We start from the raw sequence: 18,628 nt of genomic DNA on the forward strand, positions 1-18,628 counted from the left end.
GGTAAGCCACTGGGAGAGACGTTTTGATGTCAGTGGAGACTTTTTATAATCCCTCAAATAGTACAGAAGAACTGAAAAAAATAGAATGAACACACTGATAAGATTATAACAGACAGTATAAAACCATTAACAAAGCTGGCCTATCATGGATTATATTTGAAAAGAAAGAGATTAAAAGTTAATAAGATAATAATTAATTTCCTAGATTCATTTTCCTTACTGTTGTTATAAATTGCTAAAGATTAATAAAGCAGATAATATTATAGTATCAATGCTTATAAGAACAAGGGAGGAGATAATATTTGGTTATCTTGTAACATCACTAGGAAAACATAGTAAGAAGGCCATGTACCCACATTTCAGTTGACAGGAAGAGATTGAATTTGTTTCATCGATAATATTTTAGATGCTGCTGCTTCTCAGAATTGCACCTAAGAAACAACAAATATTCAGAGTCTCTGCATGGAGTATATGGAAGGCTTCCCAGAGAGGTGAAATCAAGTTGCATCTTAATGGGAAATGCATAGATATTTTCAAACTAATTTCAGAGGCCATAGTGGTGTGGAATTCTTGGCAAAATATAGAGACATCAAATGGTATTTTGGAGCCTAACTTAAGGAAAAATAATTGAACCAACACAAATATTTGGGATATGCAACTCCTAAGCCACAACCTCTCTAGGAAAGAATTGAGATGGTGGTATAAATGGTAACATATTTCTGCTGCATTTCCTCAGTTTGCCCTTCTATGTTCACTGTCTATCCTTCTTTTCCTGCTTAGAATAGAGAGAAGGTGCTGGATGGATTTCCTTATTTTCCTGGCTTCCTGTTGGGTTTCAAGCAGTGGAGATTTCCAGCAAAAAACTGGAGAAGGAGAGCCATGTTGGAGTATTTATTCCCCAGATTCAAACCTTATGGGGTTGCAGTGGTTGGTTTCATCTTTCACTGAAGTTTGTAGATACTGTCAACCCTTAGCATATAGCTGTCTCAGGGTTCCAGCATAGTCATTCATTTCTGCTGCTTGCCCCTGGTGACTCTATACTATTAGTAGCCCTGGGCCACGGCACCATTCATTTAAGTGTTTCTCTTAAACACTATCTGAGTTCTTGTGAATAGTTCTGTCATTACCTCTCCTCAAATGAGCAAATTTGAGTGTTTCAAAATGTTTGAATCCTGAGTCATACAGGATAAAATTATTTGTTAGACAAAGACAGTAAATGGAATTTTGGTAAGCAGGCATTCCGTATTTAAAGAATAAAAATGCCGCCGGGCGCGGTGGCTCAAGCCTGTAATCCCAGCACTTTGGGAGGCTGAGACGGGTGGATCACAAGGTCAGGAGATCGAGACCATCCTGGCTAACACGGTGAAACCCCGTCTCTACTAAAAAATACAAAAAACTAGCCGGGCGAGGTGGCGGGCGCCTGTGGTCCCAGCTACTCCGGAGGCTGAGGCAGGAGAATGGCGTAAACCCGGGAGGCGGAGCTTGCAGTGAGCTGAGATCCGGCCACTGCACTCCAGCCTGGGCGACAGAGCCAGACTCAGTCTCAAAAAAAAAAAAAAAAAAACAAGAATAAAAATGTGGCAAAATACTATGATAATGAGAATCAGCTGAATATGGTAGACAAAGCAAAAATAACCTACAAAATTAGGCTAGATTAATAATAATAATAAGGCACTACATTTGTCTCTATAGAGATTGGCAGAAATATTAATCAGGACAAAAATGTTGGTGTCAGATATTTGGAGAAGATAAATGACTTTCCAAGATTAAATTCCCTTAGAACTTCAAGGGGGATAAAATATAATAGATTTAGTTCTGTGTGGGATTTAGTTCTGTGTGGTGGTCAAAAGAATGACAAATTATTATTAAGGGTAATTTGCCAAGATCAAATTCAACATTTTAGTGAAAGTGAGGGCAACTAAAAGATGTTCATCAGAAGGAAAGTTCTTAATGACAGAAAGTAAAACAAAGCAACAGCAAAAACTGACAGAGGGGCTTAACACATTTTTAAAAACATTACTCAATATTCCAGGGGAACCCTCAAAGTCATTTAAAAGCACCACAATGTGTTTACAAGAAAATAACTTGCCCACAAATCTTGCACAATCAAGTGACAAAACTATATTCATGAATGAAAAAAACAAGCAGTAATTTAGGGCTTTTGCTTTTTTTCAAAATGAAGAAATTGTGAAAGAGAATTGGAAAACCTAGCAAGAGTTTAAGTTCAGTTGTAAAGTAAAAACAAAGCCCAGAATAATTTGAGGGGCGCTTGAATTTCTAAGCCATTAATTAAAATTAGAAATTATTCAAATAATAAAAAAATACTAGAGAAGGTGAACTAGGGAACCAATTTGATCACATTACTGAGAATCTACTAAGGGAAAAAGAGGAAATTCAGCTAAAAATTATTCTACTAGATATAGGTGAGTTTTTGAACCGAGCTATATAAGCAGAATGTATTGCATGTATTGGACAAAAACATTATAAATAAATCACCTGCCATAATCAATAGTTAAAGTACTCAAAGTATAGTGTGGGTGCCCCAAGTATGTAACATATTATTTTAATGATCAATTTGTGGGTCCATGTGATTCCCATAATAAGCATTTAAGAGAGAAAGGATTATAATAGTACTTCAATTCCAGGCAAGCTGTTGGCATTGGTGATAAATTGTGAGGGTTCTATAGCCCATTGAGAATAATGTATTGGTGGAAAGGTAACATTTTTCTGTAATGCAAAACCTGGTCTGACTGCTCTATTGGAGATTTTTTTTTTTTTTTTTCATTTAAATACAAACCAAGCAGAACCAAAATGGAAAGAAAATAGAAATAAAGGACAGAAATTGTTAGTTGATGACTCTGGTCCTACCATTGTGGTAAGAATGTTAATACACTCATTAGACAATGATGATGTTCTAGGGGGTAGCAATCATTGTCCCAATTTTACAGTGGAAATGGACTAAGAGGGCTCCATAAAGACCTTGTTTACTGGCTCTGGTCTAATGGCTAGTAACTGAAATTCTGACAGTTGCCCAGATATATCTGGTTCTTAGTACTCTGTTTATTTTACCAGTTTTTTAGACTTTTTGAAAAATTTTAATAGATATTTATCAGAAGTTTTAGAAGGCTTTAAACATTGAATGACAGTTCAATTGGATAGTTTTACAAAGATAAGGAGCCAAATGAAATATAATAACAAAAAAAGATAGGAAAATCTGACATTTCTCTGGCTAGCAATCACTAACAGTATTTGCCAGGCAAAATTCTAAGATGGTCCTGAAGATTTCATTCCTCTGTCATACAGATTCTGAATAATTCCAGTGGCTGCGAAAATGAAAGACTTAGACTCCCACAAGTAGTTTATGTTATATGGCACAGTTTACTTTAAGAAAGGGAGATTATCCAGGTGTGCTTACTAGAATCACAGGAGACTTTTAAAAGCAGAGATTTTTCTCTTGCTGGTCACAGAAGAGGAAGTCAAAGGTGTTCCTGCTGGCCTGGAAGAAAGCAAACATTCACGTTTGAGCAGCTGATGAGAACGGAAGCCCCTGGGCACTGAAAGTAGTGATGAATAAACAGCCAGGAGGAAAGTGGGGACACAGTCTTATGACCATGGAAAATAGATTCTGCCATTAACCAGTGTGTTTGGAAGAGGACCGGAGTCCAGATGAGAACCACAGCTACAGAGTCACAACTTGATTTCAGCCTTGTAATACCCTGAGCGGAAAACCCAGCCACACCCGGCCCAGACTTCTGACCTACAGAACTATGACTGATAAATGGTGTTGTTTAAAACTGCTAATTTGTGGTATTTTATCACTCAGCAATAGGAGAGTAACATACAGCGAAAGCTACTCCTGGAATTTTTCTTATCTTTTATTTTACAAAAGTCCAGGCAACTGAATGGTAAAATGATAGGAAGTTTGTGCATATAGTGAAAGTTTGATCTGTGGGAAGTACAGTACGTGGAAATTGAGTTATGCTGACTGTACGAACTGGTAGATGTTTCAGTGGGGGCAGTAAGCAAGGCATTCAAGGAAGAAAATATAGCTGACATTGAAGATGTGGTCTCAACCAGCAGTTATGATTCACCAAAGAGCCACAGGGGGCACTTTCATCATTCCCTGTAGACATTAGCATAACATGCTACTGTTCGGAAGACAAAAACAAGTATCATCCCAGCACTTTGGAAGGCCGAGGTGGGCGGATCATGAGGTCAGGAGATCGAGACCATCCTGGCTAACGTGGTGAAACCCCGTCTCTACTAAAAAATACAAAAAAAAAAAAAAAAAAATTAGCTGGGCGTGGTGGTGGGCGCCTGTAGTCCCAGCTACTTGGGAGGCTGAGGCAGGTGAATGGCGTGAACCCAGGAGGCAGAGCTTGCAGTGAGCCAAGATTGTGCCACTGCACTCCAACCTGGGTGACAGAGCGAGACTCCATCTCAAAAAAAAAGAAAATAAAAAAAAGTCTGAGCATTGTCAGGAAAGGTGTTGAAAACTCACTAGAAACAAAAGGTTTGTGGAAAATATGAATATTGTTAATTGTCTCCAAAGATAATGTAAATAGTTATCCTTCTTAACCAGACATCAGGAAATACATAAGTGATAGACAGGGTCCCCACATGAGCAACTAAAATGATCAATAGGTCAAACAGTCTTAGGTAATACATTTCACAAATATGTCCTTTATTTAAAGAATTGAATATTGAGTTATAAACAATAAAATGACTAAGTAGAAGGTCTATTGGCAACAATCTTAGAATCTGGTTATCTGAGAAATGTTTCTTCTTTCACTTTTCTGACATTTCCTCCCATGCCTGGATCAATTCAGTTGCTCATGCAACAGTAGCATGTTAAGCTAATGTTTACAGGGAACAATGAAAATGATCCCTGTGGTTTTTTAATGAATCATACCTGCTAGTTGAAACCCATTCATCATCTCACAAATACCATCTGCCCATGCCTCTGGCGAGAAAGTGTGAATTACTCGGTTGGTAAAATCAAGGCAACATATTGGGCATGCTTGACTCATCTCCTTTACACTTCTTAAGAGTAAGCCTGACCAAAGAGAACACCTTTTCTACTCTGCAAACAGAATATATAAACCTGTATCATTCTGGAAAATATAAACCACAAACTCTATCATAGCATTTTTTTAAGTAATAAAGGTGAAAATTTGCTCCAAAAAAATGTTGTCCTATTTTTTTTTTTTAATTACTAGCTAGTTTAAAGCCTGGTATATTTAAAGCTTGAAGGTTAGAAAATCAAATGGATTGGCAGGGCTACATTCCTTCTGGAGGCCCTAAGAGTGAATTCATTTCCTTGCCTTTTCTAGCTTCTAGAGGCCACCTGCAGTTTTTTGTTCATGGTCCCTTCCTCCGCCTTCAAGCAAGCAATGTAGCATCTTTAAATCTGTCTCTCTGACAGAGCCCCTCCTCTGTCATCACATCTCCTTCCCTCCCTCTTCTTCTGGGTCACATCCCCTTCATTGACTGTGCCCTCCTACCTCCCTTTCATAACGACCCTATGATTACATTGGGCCCATATGTGTAAATCAGTACAGTCTCCCCATCTCAGGATCCTTAACTTAACCACATCTTCAGAGTCCCTTTTGCTATGTAAAGTAACACACTCACAGATTCTGAGGTTTAGAGCATGAACCTTTTTCCAGGACCATTATTCAACCTACCACATGGAATAGCTTTCATTTATGTGTCTTTGTCTATAACACATCTAGAAAGAGAAGACCTTATATGATGATGCTGAGAAATTAAAAGCTTCTGTTAACACATTTATATGTATATTTAAATGACTTCATGTAAAAAGATTTGTTGTGCAAAAATGTCCAAAACAACTAGCAATTATGGAAGCTCCAGAATTGCAAAATGGATGAGCATAGATAGGTCCAGTTGGCTGAAAGGTGGTGGCTAGCACACTTCAGATTTGTCTTTTCATAGCAAGCTTGATATTTTTACAAGGATGATATGTTTATCTGGAGGGCAAATCAAGACCAGGGTCTAAGGAAACTCTTGGAGGTAAATCCTCCCTTCCTCTCCCCCATCAAGGCAAACCTCTAGGCCCTACCATTAGTAGCATTCAAAGATTCTGCCTAAAGGGATTGAAGATAAGAGACAGGACAGGCAGGTTTGTCTCCTTGTGTGAAATTTACCAGACTTGCACTGATTAAACAATTTCTGCTCTCTTTGACTTTTTATTTTATCCTTTAGGTCATCTCAGTTTTCATGTGCCAATATACCTCAGTTTCAGTCAGTTTCTTAGAACCTATGATTTGATATCCTTTACACAAAATCTGTCTTCAGATAGGTGTGCATATTTGGAATTTAGTATTTACTTTTTAATTAGAATTTTACCTTTCATAAAAAATAAAAGTTCTGTTTGTGACATGCTGAATTTAACATTAATGTAGACACTCAAGAGTTTTTTTGAACTAAGTTGTTTGAGAGCTGATAATATGGGATCCTTAGATTTGAGGTTTTTCCAGTTCTTATGGTCTTTTTTATTAGTTTCATCAGTATTTGTTATTTGTACATAGATTAGCAGCCTCTTAGTGTCTATAAATATTTAGAATCAGTAAAATACTTGCCATATAATGATAAGCAAAATATTCTGATCTACTTGAGTAAGAGTCTTCATACATTTTAACAGGATTATTTTTCCTGTTTTTCTGTTTATAAGATCCTGTGTGTTAGGTAATTTTGTAAATAAAGATGTTAATTGCAGTGTTTTATACTAGCTCAAAGTGTTTAAAATATAAAATAGAATCCTGCATATTCTTCACAATTATTATATTATTAATAAATTAGAATACAATGTGATTACAAAACCTAATGAGACATAATTCTACATATTGTTATAAAACCATATCCACATTGTATAGTGAATAGTTCAAAAATTGACCTGAAAACTGAGCATTTATAATTATATTTTTGTGTTAAATATATATGACATATATATATATATATATGTGTGTATATATATATGCATGCTTAGAACAGAATTTGGAAGGAAACACACACATCAAACTGTTATTAATTAAAACTAACGTTTGTTGAATACCTACTATATTCCAGGCTCTGTTCTAAGTGCTTTATATTTACTATTTTATATAATTCCACAGCAATCTTGTAAACTATTAGTATTATCTTCATTGTATAGGTTTTATACATGAAACCAAATTACAGAGAGATGAAATAACTTGCCAATGATACCTGGTTATTGAACACTAGCTGAGATGTGACTATTCAGAGGACTCTTACCTCTACTTTGATCATAGTTTATGCTGGGATTTTCAATACCTAGTATGTATTACTTTTATAATTATGAAAAAGAGGAAATGTATATTTCATCTGGGGACAAAAAAGATTCCCAAAAAGAGGAAATCAGTCACAGACACCTGGCTGCAATATATCTGACATGCTTATTTAAAAAGTGGGAGAATGGACACTTGAAAGCCCATCTTACTGAGTCTTTAAAATCCATTCCTTTTTAAGATAAATTCAAATTTAATCTCAAAATCCTCACACAAATAGGTGAGTAAAACAATGTTTTTGTCTTCATATACAAATTTCATATTTTCTGAAGAACGGACTTCCACAGTAAATTGCAAAAACACATGGAGATAGATCTACATTTTAAAACCATAGAATTTTATAAACACAGCATTACTATGAGGAAACTACTAAAGGATTTAGTTTAAAAATCATGCTGGTCTCAGTCAAATTGTATTAATGGATTCACAGGAAGGAATGAACGACAATTACATTTGGAAAAGTCTTGCAGCAGATCAGTTGGTGTCTTGGTTGTCTGTTGCTGTGTAACAAACCACTTCAACACTTAGTGCTTAAGTAACAATTTATGATTATCTCACATGGCCCCATAGGTAAGTTCTGAGTTAGGTGGTTCCAGCTTAGATTCCTCCATGTTACTGCAGTTAGATTTTGGTTGTGGCTGCTGTCATCTGAAGGCTGACTTCAGACATTCAAGACAGTGCACTCATATGGCTGGATGCCATAACTGGTTGATGGTTGGGGGATCAGCCAGCAATATGAACTGGAATGTTTACATGTGCCTTCTCCAAGTGGCTTGAGCTTTTCAGAGAATGACGCCTAAGTTTCCAGAAGAAGCATCCAAAAATGGGCGTTCAATTGCAAACTTTCCAAGAGGCAGGAAGCTCAAGCTATTGGGCCAATTAAGGTCGAAGCCTACAACCAGCACAGCATCATTTCTTCCATATTCTATTGGTCAATGAGTCCACAGGGACCACTCATATTCAAGGGCACAGAGAAACAGAGTTCCCTTCTTGATGGAGCAGTGGCAAGAGATGGGAGATGGTGGGAGATATTGTTGCAGCTATCTTTGGAAAATGCAATCTGCTCCAGTTGATTAAAAATCAACTTTCCCCTAGTCTTTGCAAAACATGTTTGATGAAAAAAAATATGATGTCACTAACAGAGAAAGGCTAACTTTATGAATATTGTGAATATAATAATCACTATCCCTTGGGAAGAGATTACCTGGTTGCCACAGGTGATATCTCCCCAAGTGATAGTGATTATTATAAACAATGTGGAATATGCTACTTTACACTTCTGAAAGTCTTTCTTTCTGTCTCAGTTACTTTTTATTTGATAGTTGCTGACTAAAGAATAGAGATACGCAGGATAAAGATAAAGCTAGGCAGTAAAACAGTGAATCCACAGAGAGAAATTGCTAGTGTAATTATAAGACAAGTTTGCTGATAATTTCTGTTAATCTTCAAAGTTAATAAACAAAAGAGGGAAGATAATCCTTTCTACGTAATTGTGTTAATGTCATACATCTCTGTCCCCTGAAATTTCTAAAGCCCTTTCCCATATATTACCTGCTTTGAGCCTACATAAAACATCTTATAGGTCAGAAAACTAAGGGATAAGTCAGTTATGTGACATCCTTAGAGTCACATAGATAGTAACAAAGATTAATATGTAGGTTTTCTGTCTTCAAGACTCTTTCTTTTGCATTATCTCAATAGGCTTTTTTTTTTTTATTTTTTTGCCAAAACTGTTTTAAGAACAAATGAAGAAAAAATGAGAACCTGCAGTATGCAAGAATGGAAGCTAGATATGTGATTTGGAGTAAGTTACATGACCTTTTAACCCGGAAAAGAAGTAACATGGTGATGATAATAATGGTGCTCACCTGAATTGTTGGGAAATTAGACAGTATAATACAGTCAAAGAAAGTGTTTGATAGGAATTATTTCATACTCCTACTTTGGCATTATTACTATTATTATTACATTAAAAAGACAATATGGTGCAGTTGAAAAAGTATGGAGTCAGTTAGATCTAGTTTTTATTTTTCAATGTAAATGATAAAAATTGCTACAATGTTTTTAGGCAGAATTCATCAAATTTAGATTCTTCAATTAACAGATGTAGAATCTGAGGCCAGAGAGTATGAGAAACTATACTCCAGAATAACAGATAATTTCTACAGAACTCTTAAGTACAAGGCCAGGTTCAAAGAGCTCTTATCAAAGAATTCTAATAAATCATGCAGAGAAAAAACAGTGTGAGAGCCAGCTCTGATCAGTAACAGCAGGATTAGTGATAAAGGTGTTAAATTGTGCCAGAAACTGCTTCAAATGATCTCAAGGTCTGCTATTAATCCTAGTACCAATATTATTATTTGCAAAACTGTTTTATTTTAGAAAGCTTAAAAGCAAGGGCTTTCTTAGCATTTCTATGACTTCAAAACATGCAACCAAGACACCCATGATCATTTTATATTATCTCCAAGTCCCCTAATTGGTCCTTTTGATCATAACCCTTATCAGACTTCACTGTAACCTCTTTACAACTGAAGCTGCAGATGTGGATATAGAATGTAACAAGAAAAGAGCTGAGACCAATGAAATGATATCTCACATTGATGGGGTAAGGTAGTCCACAAAAATGTGTCTGAATGAACTATATAGCTGAGCTATAGTGCCTATGTGAACACTGGAAAGAGAGAGGATGTGGCTGTGTGCCTGAAGTCTGTTTGTCACAAATATTTAATAGATGGAGTTCTGAATTATGTGAGCACAGTTTACAATGTATAGCTGTATCACAAAAATTTATTGGTTAACAAAACAGGGTAGAACATGTTCTCATTTTTAGAAACTAACAACCACAGTGGACTTTCGTATTAGTTTTCCAAAATATTTATTTGCTGACATATAAACCTGACCTATACTTTGTTTGTGATGAAGTTGTCTCTCTTTGAGGATAAACTTCAAAAAGTAGTGAGGATGCCAACTGCAAGAATAATTCTTGTGTGGCAACTAGCCAGAACGTCATGTTCCCAGAATTCAGTGAAGTAAATGTCAAATTGCATTGCCAAAAATTTATTAATCGAGGAAACAAGGTTTTCCTCTGTGTCTGGAAGTTATATTTCTGAAGCATTTTTCTGCCGTGTCAAACTGTTTTCCTGAATGTAAGGCTCCAGACTTAGAGATGACTGTGCTAAAAAGCTCTTCTTACCTCCTGCAAGTGGTTAACTTCTAACTGTATCGTTGGAACAGAAGCAAAAGTATCACACCATCCTTGACTCAAGGAGATTTCAGAGGAGAGGAGAGGCCATGACTGACAGGAAGAGCCCACTTAGCTGGGCCGGGGACAGCTGGACATCAGAGCAAGTAGGTGGGTGGCTAGCATCCAGGGTTAAAAAGGGAACAGAGGGATAGAAAATAATGCATAACGCCCAATTCTGTGTCTATTTCATGTGTAAAAGGCTATGTGCAATAGTCAAGGTTAAAAGTTTTATCTCTTTGAACGAGTGACACCAGTCAAGTATGAAAATGAATTAGGTAATTTTTAGAACCTATAGTTTTAATGTCTCTATCATTCTTCAGATGTTGAAATTGAAGGAGCATCACATCAAACTGATGTGCTTCCATAAACTGATGTGCTTTCATGAACTGTATATTCAAAATAAAAATAATTTTATTGCTACAAATACTTGTGATTTAAAAGTATTGCAGAGTTACAGAAAATTAACAGGGTTGCAATCAAATTCTTTAAAAGGTGACTCTTTAGCCAATGGTTTATCCCATAATTCACTCTTCTTGTAATAACAAAGTATGAAGGCCATTTTTCCAGCATGTTAGTGTCTGCAAGGGTATCTGATGTCAAAATGGAATTATTCTTATATGGAACTATAGTAGTTAGACAGCTTCATATTAAAAATACAGAAATAACTTTTTTTTACTATCTGGAAATTTTGTTTTTACTGACTGTTGGATTTTACAGAATGAAAAGTTTTGTTCAGTAGAGTTCTCTGAAATCTGAAATTTTTGTTTACATTCTATCAAGATTATAATTATGTATCTAATTTATATAGAACATTCGTGATACATAATGCATATGCTCCTTTTCTTCCTTTAAACTCTTTTCTTTATTTATCTATTCTGCTGTGGCTGTTGCTTTTGCTATGAAGTAGTCGTAGTTGCAGTTGTTGCTGAAAAGAATCAACATTTCATTCTCTTTAAACCAGTTTTTTAAGTGAAAATGTAAACTTTCTAGTAGAATAATTTATTATCCTTTGGGTATATACCCAGGAATGGGATTGCTGGGTCAAATGGTATTTCTAGTTCTAGATCCTTGAGGAATTGCCACACTGTCTTCTACAGTGATTGAACTAATTTACACTCCCACCAACAGTATAAAGTGTACCTATTTCTCCCCATCCTCTCCAGCATCTGTTGTTTCCTGACTTTTTAATGATCGCCATTCTAACTGGCATGAGATGATATCTATTGTGGTTTTGATTTGGATTTCTCTAACGACCAGTGATGATGAGCTTTTTTTCATATGTTCGTTGGTTGCATAAATGTCTTTTTTTGAGAAGTGTTTGTTCATATCCTTTGCCCACTTTTTGATGGTGTTCTACTATAAAGACACATGCACACATATGTTTATTGCAGCATTGTCCGCAATAGCAAAAACTCGGAACCAACCCACATGCACATCAATGATAGACAGAATAAAGAAAATGTAGCACATATACACCATGGAATACTATGCAGCCATAAAAAAGGATGAGTTCATGTCCTTTGCAGGGACATGGATGACACTGGAAACCATCATTCTCAGCAAACTAACACAGGAACAGAAAACCAAACACCGCATATTCTCATTCATGAGTGGGAGTTGATCAATGAGAACACGTGGACACAGGGAGGGGGTCATCACACAATGCGGCCTGCCAGGGGGTGGGGGGCTATGGGAGGGATAACATTAGGAGAAATACCTAATGTAGTTGGTGGGTTGATGGGTGCAACAGACAACCATGGCACGTGTATACCTGTGTAACAAACCTGCACATTCTGCATATGTACCCCAGAACTTAAAGTATAACTTCAAAAAATGTAAACTTTCCCTTTGCTTTGCAATATGCAAATTTTGCATCACTTTTTAATAAAAATTGATGGTTGATGTATAATATGAATGGTTTTATTAAAATGGTGTTCATATATAATGTAAAAGTTAGGTAATTGAAACAGGCTTCAGTTGTAAGGCTGTGGGCTTGATGGCTCCTTCTGTCTGTGTATGTGCCACAGTGAACACTGTGCAGACCCCTAATATGGTGGTTGGGCATCCTGTGTCCTGTTCTGAGCTAGTTGCACAGTGGCTTTGCGGTGAGTCCAAGATGCTGTAGCAAAGACAAAGTATAAGAGAGTAGATATTCTTGCTATTGACCACCCAGGTAAAAGTACTCGGTCCTTAGCTCAGATGACTGAGCATGGGAGGTGAACTTGCCTCTCACTGGATCCTTCTTACTTGGACCTGGGCTTTGAGGAAGCTGAGGGTGTTGACAGAAGGTAGGAGAAGGGTGGCTTCCACCAAAGAGAAGCAGCTTGCCAGCGAATCAAGTGATGGAATCTTGCAAACCAGTTCTTCAATGTCTGTTACTTTCTTTGTCTTGCCCATCTTGCTATTCCTGGACTTTTAGCAAGGTATGATTTAAATGATCTAGCACAAACTCATTCCTCCTAGAATTCATCTTTTGTATTGGGTGTCCACACTTGTGTCACATAGCCCAGTGTGAAAGTGGCAGTTACAGGAGAGAAGAATGCTTGCCCTGGTGGAGAACCTATCACTTTTGCCAAAGTTCGAGGATGAGGGTAGGATATTGGTCTTTCTTCAAACCGTCTCTTAGCTGACTCAGAAACGCAGGGTCACTTTTCATAGGGCAATTGTTTTTGACACTTGTAATTTAAGCAACTGCCACTAAGTGAAAGATGGCACATTCACTGAGTTTAAATGTGCAGTGATAAGTACCTCCCAGGCAAGGACAATGGCCGAGGGCTTGAGTTTGAGCTCTGCCATCTACTAACTGAGCGAACCTGCTTTCTTCATCTGACTGCTCAATTAATTCTAACTCCCTTGTTGGGAGTTTTCAGCATGAAATCATAAAATGGCTTATACAAAAGCACTAGACACATAGATGGTACCATTTAGAAAGCAGCAACCAATAAGTGTTTTAAGATAAGCAAGCAGTTGCATTTTAATTACTTTACCTTATATTATATTTCTTGATTAACACAATATAGGAATTTACATACACATACACACAGGCACACACATCCTTCTTGTGGTGGTTTTGCTTGCATGGCTGAGAACACAAAATGATTCTTCTTTTTCTAGCTTATAATAATCTGCAGTGAAAGGGTGCAAGCCTCAGATAAAGAATGCCTTTGCAAAGATTCAGTTTCTTGTGTTGTGACCTTGAATTGTCAAATATGACTACTTACCTACTAATCTTTAAAAATAGAAGTGAAAACTGAGCTCAAAATTTACAAAGTGTAAACTAAGAAAACTAACACAGCATGTTGGCTGTGGGTGAAAGCATGTAATTAGAGTTCTAAAATGAAATCCTATTAGATATTAAGAAGTGACTTCATGGCATTTCTCCTTTTAGTTATAGACAGCATCTAAATCTGACAATCTGTCATCTTACAAAGAACATTAATTTCTAGTTCTTTCTCTTCCTCCTTAGCATTTTCTTGCACCTGGTGTGTACAGCAATGATTTATTGTGGGATTATTTAAGAAATATATTTTCCCGATAAAACTCACAGCTATTCTTCTCAGAGGCTTAAAAAGTTGTTATCTACAATAATGTCTTCATTGGTCATTCATTCTTTAATAGCAATAAACTGGTACAATTCAAAATTATTTTATTTCAGACCTTAAAATCTATGTATTTCATTTTTTCTGTATGTTTTTCCCTACATACAATTAACTTTAAAACAATTCTTACCACATATAATTAATTTTTAAGTCACTGAATATGTTGCTCCTTTGATCCTGTTTTTCCATCTCTATTTCTACCCCTCCATTACTATTTATTATTAAAAAAATCTCCTGCTAGAATCCCTGGATAGCACGGTTAGGACCTGTATTTCTTCTGTCTGATTTATGGATATGACCCAGAGAGTTTAAATGACTTGACAAAGGTTAAGAAACCAGGCAGAGACTTCACAGTTGCTGAGTCCCAGTTAAAAGCGTTAGAGTAGACCTTGAGAGGGAATGTTACATTTGCAGAATTCTTCTCAATGAATCTTCTTACATCTGCCAACATAAAGCAAGCCACATACCCCTGAGGAAATTGGGGTCTGGAGAAGTGAAAGATAATTCACTAACCCCTAAAATTGCTTACATAATTGATCTGTTCTGCTTTTCTTGCTTGGAAAACTTTGGGAAGACTCTCTGTGGTAAATTTAAAGAGACATTTATACAGGTTATTTTCCCTTATTATTTTCCCATATTGCAGAACATTTTATGCATGACCTTGACCACTAATGCTTTGTAACATCAAGGATGAGAAGGATTATTGGTTTAGGATTAAGGAAGTACAACATAATATTTTTGCATCTGTAAAATTACTACATGGTCCTGCCTCTGAGGTTCATTAAAGGTTAGATCCCCATTCTGTTCACTTTTAGCATGTTCATGTCACTATATCTTCTTCTGCATCAAACTGCTTATTTCACATTTCATGAACTTGGAAAATCATATATTTTTTTTTATAGTCTCTCTAAAACCCCACTTGGTTAAAAATAACTCTAACGTTGGACTAGACTGTTATAGGGAGCCATTTTTATATTTAAAGGCTAATTCAGCTCAGAGATGGATTAGTAATGGTATATCCCCTTAACCTCCAAAGTAATTTGTTTTTGTGTTTTCAGGTTGGAATCATGCCCTCACTATTAATATTTCATACCAACAAGTAGGGGCTTCAATATGTCCATCTGCTGGGCTGGCAAAATGCCTGCTACTGAGTCTGAATATTGTCCCTAGGAAGGAGTAATTATTTCCTACCTTCTTCAGTTACCATGGTATGCCTTTTTCTTCCCCAGATAGGTATTTTTTATACAACATTTAGACTTGATTAACATGAAATATTTATTTCCTGATCATCACTTGTTTAGCAACAATGCAAGTACATTATTTTGCTTGAGGAACTTAACTAGTCCTAGGAAAACCTCCATTTACATAAGTTAGATAACACAATCTATTTAAATAAATTCTAATTACTTAGTATATACTCTTACTGGAACATATATTTTACGCATAAATATTGGGAAAATTAGGAGCATACAAAAATATCTAGATAAGTAGTACCAAAGGATGACAGTTTTTACTGAATGGTAAAATAAGATGGAAAGAAAAAGTCAGCATTATGTTTCTGTATGAAAGATCTCAACCTGTCCCATTAAATAGTCACTTGTTGAATGGTGCTTAGTTATCCTGATGCTATAAAATGAAGAGTTGTTTCCATCATTAAATACATACAAGGACATTGTGAGTCTGATGTCAGCTCTTGGTCTCCTAATATTATTACAAAGGATGTGAAGCTTTATTTATAAGGTTTATTGCTTTATAAAATTTACTTATAAAGTTTCACCATCTGAAAAATTTTCCTGATATATTTTAAGTTTGAGAGCAGGCTAGTGGCTAGGAATGTACTAACAACTTGGTGTAAGTGTGCTTGCATTCAAATATTAACTTTATTTTGAAGTATGTGACCTTGGACAAATTACTGACCCTTTGTTTTTTTCATCCATAAAACACAGTGATGACAAAGGGGTTTTTTTGTGAAGATAAGTAATATAATAGCTATAAGGTACTTTGTATACTAAATACTTAATAAATATGAGCATATTATTTTATGTTTTAAGATATTTTACAGGTTCCTTTCATCTATCTGGGAACCATGACCTGCCACATTAATGCTCATAGTGGGGGACGAAAGCTTTCAAAAGATATTCACCAAAGAGGCCACTGCCTTTTGGGGAATCTACCAGCACCGACCCTTTCCTCCTCCTCCTCAAAAAAAAGCGTCTGTTGTTTATTATTCTGTACTTCCCCTTTCCATCATAATTCATGGAGTTTACCAGTCTCATATCCAGGACACTTACCTGGGCTTAATGTCTTTTATAAAATCTGTTTTTGTGTAAAGCATGGTTGCTTTTCAATCCAATATTATTTGGGGATAGCATAATATTTTGGGACTTGCGGGTGTTCAATAAAGGCTTTGTAACCATGTACAGCTCATTTATTTATAACAACGTTAGAATGAGACTTAGCTCACAGACTCAGTTCTGTGTGGTCTGTCCTGCAATCACAAACTACCTGCTTAAATCAAATGAGTTGTCTTGAAAATATGATTATTAAGTGCAAGAGGGAAAAATAAAAGACAGTCAATTTATCATGTCATGTAGACAACGTTTATTCATTGATTCATTATTAATTTAATCAGAAAACTCTTATTAAGTACCTAATAAGGACCACATTTATTACGTACCTAGTAAAGACCAGGTAGTTTTTGCTTGAAGCTACAAAGACAAGACAGAGTAATTGCCACTTTAGGGCTTCCATTCTGATTAGCAAAGGTGATGGTCAGGTAGAGATCAAGATTTGTAAATAGCTAAATATCAGATTTTTGTATCAGCAGCTATGATAAAATTATATACTGAACACAGGAGTATCCAAAGGAAAGGTGAAACCATTCCACCAGAATGGGTGAGCGTCAGTTAAGCCTAGTCTTAAAAAAATAGTAGGATTTGATCAGCTGGATGGGATGGAAGGATTCATGTATTCAAGGGATAAAATCTATTGATACATGACAACAGTGCAATTTTTCACCAAAGAAAGGCAGGCCTATTACTATACCTGTGTATGGCATGAACTCAACACATACAAGAAAATAAAATAACTGAAAAAGTAAGATGATATCAAATACACTGTTGAGTTTTCTCCAAAGACAATATTGGAATAAATATGAATATGGTCATTCCTTAGCAGAAAGAAGATGATAATTACAAAATGATCACTTTAATAGATACGATATTCCAACATAACTCTTTATACTCTATCTTCCAAATGATCTTCTAATAAAAAATTGAAATTTACAAAGCATTAGGAACAAAGGAGATCCCTCTTTTTTACTCTCTTTTCTTCCTGCCTTCCTTTCAGAAAATAACAGTCCAAAAGCCATTTGGTGAGGCTAACAAGGTAAGCGTTCATACGAAATTGGGGGCTGTAAAAGGGAGAATAGTGGATGTTACCACTATCATACATGTTGATTGTCTGTACCCTTGCTAGGAAGTGTGCTTCATGGGTGGCAAGTGGTTTTCAATTTGTATTTTTCCTCCCACAGTGAAAAAGCAAGTATGGCTTCAGTAGAACATCCAAGTGATTATGGCAGAAAATGATATAAAAGCATATACCTTATAAGTTTTGTATATTTATTTGTATCGTTTGTCTTTCTTTTCCAGACTGCAGGCTGTATAAGAGTATTTTTTCCCTGTTTTATTCACTGGCACACAGTAAGTGCTCAATAAATAATTTTCAAATAACAAGAATAATTTGGATAATACAAATGTATGTATGAAACAATGACTCATTTATGTTAAGACCTTAAAGGTGTTAAATACAGTCATACACCACATAATGAGGTTTCCATCAATGAAAGACTATATATAGGATGGTGGTCCCATAAGATTATAATACCATATTTTTACTGCACCTTTTCTATGTTTAGATATACAAATACTTACCATTGTTTTACAATTACCTACAGTATTTGGAAGATGTATTAGTCCACTCTCATGCTACTAATAAAGACATACCTGAGCCTGGGTAATTTATAAAGAAAAAAGTTTTAATTGACTCACAGTTCAGCATGGCCTCAGGAAACTTACAATTATGGTGGAAACGGGAGCAAACATGTCCTTATTCACATGGCAGCAGAAGAGGGAATGAATGCAAGCAGGGAAAATGCCAGACTCTCATAAAGCCATCAGATCCCATGAGACTCACTCACTATTATGAGAACAGCATGGGGAGAACCACCCCCATGATTCAATGAGCTCCCCCTGGGTCCCTCCCATGACACCTAGCGATTATGGGATTACAATTCAAGATGAGATTTGGTTAAGGACACAAAGTCAAACCACATCAGTAGAGTAACATGCTGTACAGGTTTGTAATGTAGGAGCTATACCATATAGCTTAGGTGTATAGTAGGCTGTACCTTCTAGATTTGTATAAGTACACTCTGTAATATTTGCATTTGGATG

General features: G+C 36.0%; 1 protein-coding gene and 1 long non-coding RNA gene across 6 annotated transcripts in view; one reads left to right on the forward strand and one right to left on the reverse strand.

The window, feature by feature from the left end:
- LOC103876278 overlaps positions 1 to 17,955 on the forward strand; it is a 38,403-nt gene extending 20,448 nt beyond the window's left edge. Inside the window, exons 2-3 of the long non-coding RNA XR_004176534.1 lie at positions 17,523 to 17,561; positions 17,825 to 17,955. This is a non-coding gene — a long non-coding RNA (uncharacterized LOC103876278). The remainder of the gene's footprint in view (positions 1 to 17,522; positions 17,562 to 17,824) is intronic.
- KCNH7 (potassium voltage-gated channel subfamily H member 7) overlaps positions 1 to 18,628 on the reverse strand; it is a 465,762-nt gene that overhangs the window by 174,169 nt on the left and 272,965 nt on the right. The window lies entirely within an intron of this gene.

The sequence above is a fragment of the Papio anubis genome, chromosome 10, assembly GCF_008728515.1.
Source record: "Papio anubis isolate 15944 chromosome 10, Panubis1.0, whole genome shotgun sequence".
In the NCBI taxonomy this organism is placed as follows: Eukaryota; Metazoa; Chordata; class Mammalia; order Primates; family Cercopithecidae; genus Papio; species Papio anubis.